The following is a 9,968-nucleotide window of genomic DNA, read 5'->3' as shown; positions in this document are numbered from 1 at the left end:
ATCCTTCCCCTCCATTGAGCCCTTGTTTTTAATGTGAAATTTAAGGTTTTTGTACATGTTTTTTCCGAGCTTCTTCTAGGATGTTGCCGTAAAGCTCAATATGTTCGTAGAGATGGGATGACTCCTATTCCTATCTTATTTTATTTAATAAGTGCCATTTTCCTTCTGATAAGTGTCTTTTTGTTTTTCCTTTATAATAATCGCCCTTTGATAATTCCCCTTTTTCCTTACATTTCCCATTGTCTTTTACACAGTTTGCCATTTTGCGGTTATCTAAAGAACTATATTTGGTTTTAAAGAATGTGAGCAGCTTGTTGTATCGTAATAAGTACCCTATTTCTACCACCACAATGAAAGGAAGTAGAGCTAGGGATGGGGCAGGGGGCACAATGTCCCGAATTTCATTAGAACTGTGCCATTTTTTAAAGTTTGCCCTCTCACACTAAAATAATTGCCCTTATAAACTACCATTACATATTCTACTTAACTGCTAAAGTGGGCATCTTCAAACCTGTTATCCTTTGAAACCCATGAATTTTCACTTCATAGACTGCCTAGGCGATCAATCGCACTATGTTCAAGAATATCAATATTTAAAAAAGATAGAGGTTTTCAAACTCAAGACAGAGCTTCCCTAAAATGTGCCCTTCATTTAAAGGTACAATGTCCCTTTTGCAGCCAACCTCAAATTCTGTAGAACTTTGCAGGAATTATGAATATGTCATGTATGTCCTATCTGTGAAATTTAAACGTTAGCAGTGTCATAATATTCAAATTATGCAAGGAAACCCGTTTACTTGCTAGACTTCACTGTCAGACACTATTGAGTGACTGACTGGCTTTTCCTCTTCTTTGGTAATAACATACATAAAGTGAGCTGTAAAGGATTTGTCTACATCAATAACCCACTTCTTGTAATGGCCACAATTAAAGTGATTGAATCTTTGCACCGCATAAAACGTACGACCATGCGGTACAATGGTCTGAAAATCAAGACTATTACTTATTGGCTCTATAGCTCCTAAGTCGATTTGACAACTAATAGTCGTTATTTTCCCACTTAAAGACATTTTCAAGCCCCCTTTTTTTTAAGGGGAGTTCTAAATTAGTATTATCTTTCAAATGCTATTGGAATTTAACCTTGTCATTTTTGTAGGACTGCAAATGGGACATAGCACCTTTAAAGCGACTGAGAGCAAATTCTATCTCAAATTTCATCCAAATGTTAATAGTTTATCTTTCATTTATAAGTAACGCATTAAGGGCCTTATTCATTCTTTCATTATGAGATTGTGCTTGAAACCCCATGAGGATTGGTTATTTCATCTTATGATGAGATATAATCGGTTGCAATTGGAACTCACGAATTATAAATGTTGAGAATACACACGCAAAACTGCAAAGTATAGAGAAGTATCTTCGACCGATTAAAGAGAAAACCATCCCTGATAATGTAATAATAACATTGTATGGGTATATTATAGCAATGCCTAAATGTTGTATTTGATAATTATCGCTTTTATGAAAGTTTTGTAGCAGCCCCTCCTCCCTCTAAAGTGACCTTTTCTGTAAGTGCTTCCCTCACTTTGTAAGACACTCCACCGCGCCCTTGCTTTGTTTCATACCCATTTCCAGTTTCGGCTTAATGTTCTTTAGATCGCATTACACTAATTTGGGCCGTCTTGTGGCCTCTTCTTTTTTTAGTGATTCTATTGTTTTGGTGTCCTCCATTACAACTCAATAACTTGTGAATTATTATACTTAGTCATTGTTAAATAAAGCTTTTTGTTGGTCTTTGAATTTTTCTGTTATCATTCGTTAGGTAAAGCAGTAGCGCAGCTATTGGGAGCCCCTGGGGCACGTACGTGCCACTCCCGCATGGTGAAAATTAGAAAGAGAGAGAGAGAGAGAAAGAGAGATAGAAGGCGGTATAAAGAAATAAGAATGTAAAGGAGGAGGAAGGGGATAAAGAAGAAAAAGAAGATGACGATGATGATGATGATGATGATGATGAAAAAGAAGAACATTCCATATCCTGCCCTTTTCAAAATTGTCCTTGTTAATTTGCATTTTATCCACCTAGTGAGAGTGGTGTGAGACCCTCCCCCAAAATGCCACTTTCAGTGCGTAGACCGATGCTACGTCATTGGAGTGAGGCCTTGTGTTTTCATATAATGATAACTAATACTAAAGATATAGATATGTCTTTATTAAAAATTATCAATATGAAATGAGGGATTTGATTTTTTTTTTTTTTTTTTTTTTGACCGCGGTGTCAGAACAAGTGTCACGCGCCCCCACGCGCCGTAATTTATCACCGCGAATCCTTCGTGATTCAGCCGCGGACCAAAATAAACACTTTTTTCGGGGCAATGTGGCAAGGAAAATCGGCTCTAACATAATAACGGGCAGAATCGGGCAGATAAATCTGGTATCAACTTAAAGCTTAGACATCAGAGAAACTGTCGGTAATATAATTAAAGCGGAAATCCCTGGTAATGTAAACATATCCTCTGGATTTATTTTAAAAAATGGATAGTTAGTCCATTTGTCAGTGAATTACCCTATAATATATTGCAAATATTGTGTTTCTATCCATTTTTAACCCATTCATGCAGTGAAAAAAACTGTCAGGAATATGTGAGAGAAATTTCATATCAATAACTTAAAAACTTTATGTTACATTGAAAGAGTTATAAAATAAGTCACTTTTGCACTAAAACTGCGAATATGTGTTGTTGTTTGAAGGAGTTAATTTATTCACTTATTGTGCATACCGTAATTATATATTTTATTGAGGTATTCTTCAATCTATTATCTTTCAACTGGGCAAGAACCAAAAATCAACAAACAATGAGTTTGGTTCCTCCCTGGACCACTGTGCTTCGGTATAAAGACATTAAACTCTTGGTCTTATCACCCGGAGGAAAAACGAGTATATCAATTATATGTCAAATCTAGTGAATATGTAAATAATACAATTCTGTGTCCTTGAATATTCTTGAATATTAATGTTGTCGCAATATAATTTTGTTTTTTTGTTCAGGATGGTTCTAATAGGCCTCTTTCTGACCGATACCAAATTACCCACACTGATTGAGCCACAGTGCAGCCGCAGCTGACATAGTACATTGCATTGTACCTGACATCGTTTTTTTTTCTCACATTGGATGAGTTCCAGTGATGACTACACACTACCCGGTCACGTTGACATGCTGCATTGTCTCATATACCTGATATATACCTGATCTACTTCCTGGTATTTGTTAACCCATTCCCTACTTGAACCGGGTTGTTTCTGTATTAAGGCTATGGGGGATATGTTAAATCAGTAGTCAACATGTTAACTTCCGTGAGAAATGAAGTAAAATTTATTTCACATGCATGTTTAGACAATGTAGGCCCCTACTAACCTGCTTTATGCATTGTCGTTGGTAATTATGTTATTGAATTTAACTCATGCCTCATTTTCATCATCGTACTTGGAATATTTTCACTCCTTATTACAGTTTTTCAAATTATCTAAGCAGCATCTTGTTTTACATTTAGACATAGAAACACTTATGTACAAATATGTTGTTTGCACTTTTTATGAATCAAGTGTAATGATGATCAACGATGTACATTTTAAAAAATCCAGCTGTTTGGGAATTGTTGTGAGATTTTTTGGAAACATACGAATTCGGGTTGTTTCCAAAGTTGAATATGGTTTTAGATGTACGCGTCATTCATTCATTTGTTAACAATTTGGTTTGCCTTTTTAGAATTTTAGAATTGTTAAATTAATCTAAATTTGCAATTTTACTTTTCCCCAAGACTTTGTAGTTTAAAACCTAATACTGCAGTAAATGTATGCTTATAGCTATTGTGGATTGTTAAACATATGTTATTTTACACGCCCTCAACGCTAAGTACCCCCCCCCCCTCCCACACGATCAGGTGAGAGATAAAGGAAAAGAAAACAGAACGTGAAATAATACATGTAGTATATTTTAGGGTATCAGGCCTTCCGGTTTTGTCTCATTTTACACGGTTTCGTTTAATTAGGATAATATCATAATACAATGATCTATTTGGTAATGGCCTTGTATTACGTTTGATATTATATTATTCGGTATATTCTCGAAGCATTAATATACAAATAATGCAGTTTACGTCAGTACTCCATATCACCATAACGTGATCAGAGATTATACTCACTGAGTCCCATGGAATGCATGTAGCTAAATAATGTACTCGTTGTTAAAAAATACATATCTTTAACCAACTTTTGTATTATAATTATGTACTTTATATGTATAAATGTATATACATGTACACATTATGTCAGTCATTATTTCGACAACTACACCTTGGATTGCTACTAGAGTAGCACTATTTATTGTATTGCAAATAGGTTCGTGTGACGAAAGATTTCACGAACATATACAAAATATACATATAAGTGTTGGAAGATGAAGTAATTGTGTCTAATAGTATTTGCCTTTGTAAGTGATAATTCCAATATGTGTATCTTGACAGGTGCATACGAAACTCAAGTAGTATTATTAATTTTCATTTTTTGATTCTTTATCGATATGCATTTTACACACATATGTTTTTGATAATTGTAGGAGTGTATTCGAGTTGTTTCTTTCATATATTTATGATTGCACTTGTATCATTAATAGGGGTTGCCCTATAGATGCAGTAGAATGCTTCATTTGTTATTCACACAAGTACAGTACACACCTTACTGATTTAATGATTTAAATATGATATGAAGTTTATTGTTATGCGACGTAACAACAGTACAAGCAAAGGAAGATAAAAAAGGTAAGACTGGAAACAACTTGTTCTTTAATAGTGGTGGTTTGAGGACAAATTGTTATAAATACAAATGTGTTTGTGTTCTTAAAAAGGTAAATATATTAAAAAAAGCGAAGACATAAAGATACAATGCAAATAATAAACATTGGTTTCATTACAACTCTACGACAATTAAAACTTACATGTATGATATATGTACAAGAAGATATATAAGCATTGAGTTATCAGGTTATGGCAAGTGATCAATCTGGTACTTGATTCCGAAAATTGTGGTAAAGGCAAACATGATTGTTATTACAGATGTACAAACGATAATATTGATGACTCTTTCATTATAAAGGGATGGGTTGTTCTAGCGCCACCTTGTGACTGCTTTAGTAATAAACCACATGAAAAACTGTGCAGTCGATACCCAGGAGACAACGTGTAACTGGTGCATTTCTTATCGACTCTTAAGGTATCGCAGCTATAACATTTTAAGAGTAGTACTCACTACATTTAAGGAAAATTCAAATCGGCCACACCGGAATGTCACTGTGATGTAGTGATATACAATTTTTCTATTTGTTCCAACACAAACAAAAACGAGCATTTCATTTATTTGTTGAATGGGTGACTCTGGATGACTCACAATATATTGGCAAAAGTGCTGACTTGAGAAACGCATTTATCTTATTTCAAACTTTCATAACTCTTTCATTATGGGTTAGATTTATTTCAAACGTTCGTCATTCAGATTGACTTATTTGTATACTTTCATTTAAATGAGGATTGGATTCCCCCTCCCCTTGCCCATATTGAAGGGGTGACGTAATAAATACAGTTTATACAGAGTGTGATGGGGGGGGGGGCATTTCCAGTCCGTAGATACTATCTGCGCATGGGTAGAAAAATGTTATTAGTACCGAACGCGAAGGGATGACAACTGACATGGGGTCATGATAGTTATGTAATCATTATTCACAGAGACTGCGTGGATCTAGAACATAACATAATTTCCGATGGGGGGGGGGGGGGGGGGGGGGGGGGGGGGGGGGTTGAAGAAGCTGATTATTCGGAAGCGCACGAAGGGGGACTTCGCAATGTTTAAAAGATCTTTTGAAAGGATTACAACCATCTATACACAACATTTGGCCAACTTAGTTTTAGTAGGTCACGACATGGCATATATTCTATTTTTTTTGGTGCTAGCCCAATAAAACAGTTTCCATCATATTCAGCCAAACTCAATCCGGGTTGGCCAAACTGTCCTATAATCAACGGCACGAAACAGGGATTGTTGTCGAGCGCCCTCTTACTATGTTCATCGCTATAGCAAGACTGGGCTACAATAAGGTTTTCGAAAAGAAAAGAAATATGTGACCAAGCACGTACATAATCACGAAAATAATGTGGTGAGATTTTAAGCTAGAGGTCATTCAAGATAATTTTTGTGAGCAGGGTCAAGTTTCAGTTTTTAGCTCTTCCTGAAACAATATATCTTCTTCTATATAATTCCAAAATTTGAAGCTGCATACACCTAAAATGGTGCTCTTACAGTGTTATGTAGGCTATGTTTGTCTGATCTTGGATTAGTATTAATTTTTTTATGACCCTGTCTACTAATCTCGTTTTGATATACTATTTATGTAAAAACAGAGTAAGCTGTACTTTGCGGTGATAGCTACGCTAAATAAAGAACAGGATGTGTTTTTAATATTCCGCGCCAAGTTTGAGAACAAACTGAAAACCCTTTTATAAAAATGTATGCAGCGTTTCAAGTCTCCTTCTTGTCACCTTTCATAATACATTCAAGATCAGAGTGCTTGAATAGACTGTCGATTTGTAAACGCTTTTTTAAAAGATCAGTACAGAAAAGAATGAAGAAATTTTGTCTCTCCTTTTTGTCTTAAAAACAATTGCGAACCCCCCCCCCCCCACTTTCCAAAAAATGAAAAGAAACAACATTAGTAAGGAGAACATTTCAGAAAAAATTTAAGAAAGTAAAGGGACTAAAGAAAGGAGGCGATATGGCTGAGTTGCAGAGCAGTGGCCTCGAAACCGGTAGGTCTCGGATTCGAAACCAAGTCAATTTGTAGGTGCCCCATCTTTTTGCAATGAGTGCCCTCTTTTGTCGGTGAACCCCTACTTTGAAAGCCTCCGCTGCCCCTGCCTCACAACATTGATACCCGTCAAAATACACGTTTCTATAATGTTCATCCATGCGAGCGAGGCATTGTTAAATTTCTTTGATTAACCTCAATTTGATCACGTTCAACTAGACTTGTTGACGCTGAGTTATATTTTTAAGAGGCGCTACTCCAGGGGAGAGGGTGGAAGAGGAGGGGATACCCCTTACAATTACCCCCAAATGCATACAATTTGTCCTGATTATTGCCTCTACACAAATCAGGAAAGGTTCTCCTTTTACTTTCCCAGGTTCCCCTTTCCCTTGTAAGAAGAATCCCTTCCCCTTTTAATAAGTGCCGATGTTTACCACTGATAAGTGCCCCTTTTATTTTGACACGTAGCCCCTTTTTTCAATAAGTGTCTAATTCCTTGTGATGTGTGCTCCCATTCTTTTTAAAATAAGAGCCTTTCCCCTTTCAATAAATGCCCCTATATTAATAACTACAACCGTATAAACGCCTTTTGTCTTCTTTTTTTCTTGTGGGTGAATTCGTTGGGTGAGCGCGCTTGCATTCACTCAATCAAAGGTATAATATTTACAACGAACCGAATCTGGTTTATTTGTTATAGGCTATGTAAAATCAATCCCTAGTTTCTCGTCCGGATTTCGAAAATGACGAGTTGGTCTTTCTTTTTTTAAATATATATAATTGATATTTTGATAAGATAACCGCTCATACAAATACTAATAGCCATGGCTCCCTGTTAACTTGTGCTTTTAGTGGTCTACAGCAAACTATTTGGGACAAAAATAATAAGGAGTCAAATAAAATGTTATTTAAAGAAAAAACGTTTAATTAAGTAGATCTCTTGAGCCTACACTATAAACAGATAATAACAATTAATTGTTATCATAATAAATCTTTTTAAGTGGTTCATAGATAGTTTCAAAAATGTTACAACAAACGTAAAGAAATCATAAACCCACGCCACAATAGACTATTTTTCATAATCTTGTCCTTATTTTGATATTTCTTTAGTTCATGAATTTGTTATTATGTGCATGTTGTCGTTTTTGTCAAGCGCATTGTTATTTCCTCTTAAGAAGAAATGCGCTATAAAAGCCTAAGTTATAACAGTTGTTATTATATCTAAATCATCAGTACTATGCCTTTTCTCTCAACATTATTTGAGATCTACATCTCAGGTATCACCGGATTAATTTTTCATCTTAAAATAAAATCATAACGTAACAAGAAACCACAAAGAGAAGGAGGCGGGCGCCAAAAGAATGCTTGCGGGGGCGAGAAGCTGGGAATCATTTTTACTTGGCCTTAGTGAGGAAGAATAGAAACAGCAATAGTACCCCCTGAAAAGAATAACTCTTCTAATAGTTCACGCGTAATTGATTCCTTGTGTAGTGTAGTGAGGTAGTGATAATGTCTTTATATTGACATTCGTTTTCATAACTATTCGATACATAACATATTCTTGCATTTCTTTCGGTTTTGGCATACAGAATAACTGGTACACAATGCCAATCTCTCTCTCCCTCCTTCAGCCATCCATCCAGTCATTATATTTCTTTCTGTCTCCCGGTCCTTCTCTCTCTTTCTCTTTCTCTCTCTCTTTCTCTTGATATTTTAATTTCCCTCATAGTAACATTCTTTCTCCCCTCGCTCTCACCCACTCACTATTAAGAGGAACACACTTGCTGGTGAATAGGGACACGAAGTCTACAGAAATTAAAGAGGCTAATTAAAGCAACCAATCAACTTACAACTTTTAGGAAAACAAGGTGAACTTCAAAGGTTAACTTTGAGTACAATATACAGCCCTACAATATGGCAATCACATGGCAGATAAATGCATCAGTAACAGACTTAAAGTATGAAAGAAAAATGAGTTTAAACCCCGGGTGATACACCTCCTCTCTCTCTCTCTCTCTCTCTCCCACTCTCTCTCTCTCGGATCTGTCTCTCTCTCTCTCCCGCTGTTCAATCTGAGAAAAAGACGTGCCCTCTTAATCCCCACCCCTCCCCCTGAAGCTACGCCACTAATTTACAACATTATCTAGCTTACTCCAGACAGTCAGTCTTACAATAAACAAAATGATATATAATAAAAAAAATATATCTTTGGAAATAGGATGAAGCGGAAGCATATGTTGCTAATTGGGGCAGAATATGGAGCAAGTTTTGTATTGGTAACCAATAACTGCAGTTAAAAAATTAAAGTAAAGTTTAGCTACTTGATTAAAAAAAAAAAAATTGGTCACGATAACCTTATTGTGTAATTGATTAAAGATAGTGCGCCCTATATTTCACATCCACTGGCAAATATATCTTTCTCTGGTCATGAAAGAAAAGGCAATATTGCTGAATGTTAGCAACAGTCTGTCGCCATTGCTACTCTTTAATACAACCATGATGTGGCAATTTACTCTTTCAGCTTGGACTCACAATGATTCGTTTCACGGTTGATTCTTCTTCGTAGATTACATTGTTCAGGGATATAGTGGAGAGAGAGATAGCAGAATATTCTCACAATTACCCACGATGTAGTATTCTTCTTATTTGTTCATCGTCATTTCAATGCCATTTGAGAATTTTTTGATGACAATAAACGACATTGTGGTACTATTTTTAAGGCGAGGCGTCAAAAATAAATATACCAGCCGGCGGCAGCTAACTGCACTTGTGCGTCCTGGCTGCATTTTTTAAATTAGCTCAGCCGGCTACCGCTGGCGGTAGGAAATGACATTCAAAAGCATGCGCCGGCTGCCGCCTTTTGAATGGAAACCGAGCCTCAGATCCCAGCCTGGCGCAAGCCGGCTGGGCTAATAAGTGAAAAATAATTGCCCCAGCCAGGCTTCGGCCGTAATTGCAGCCTCGATGCGCCAATACGTGGGGCGGCAGCCTGCTGGTATCGATATTTTGACGCCTCGCCTAAGTATCGTCGCATGATTATCGCATGACAGATAAATTCATCAGAACCAGGTCTCCCAATACAACTGGAGAAATAAACGTGCCCTTTTGCCCCCCTCTCCC

This window comes from Strongylocentrotus purpuratus, unplaced genomic scaffold, assembly GCF_000002235.5.
Source record: "Strongylocentrotus purpuratus isolate Spur 01 unplaced genomic scaffold, Spur_5.0 spur5_scaffold_20, whole genome shotgun sequence".
Taxonomy (NCBI): domain Eukaryota; kingdom Metazoa; phylum Echinodermata; class Echinoidea; order Camarodonta; family Strongylocentrotidae; genus Strongylocentrotus; species Strongylocentrotus purpuratus.
The sequence above is the reverse complement of the archived record's forward strand: the minus strand, read 5'-3'. Positions refer to the sequence as shown.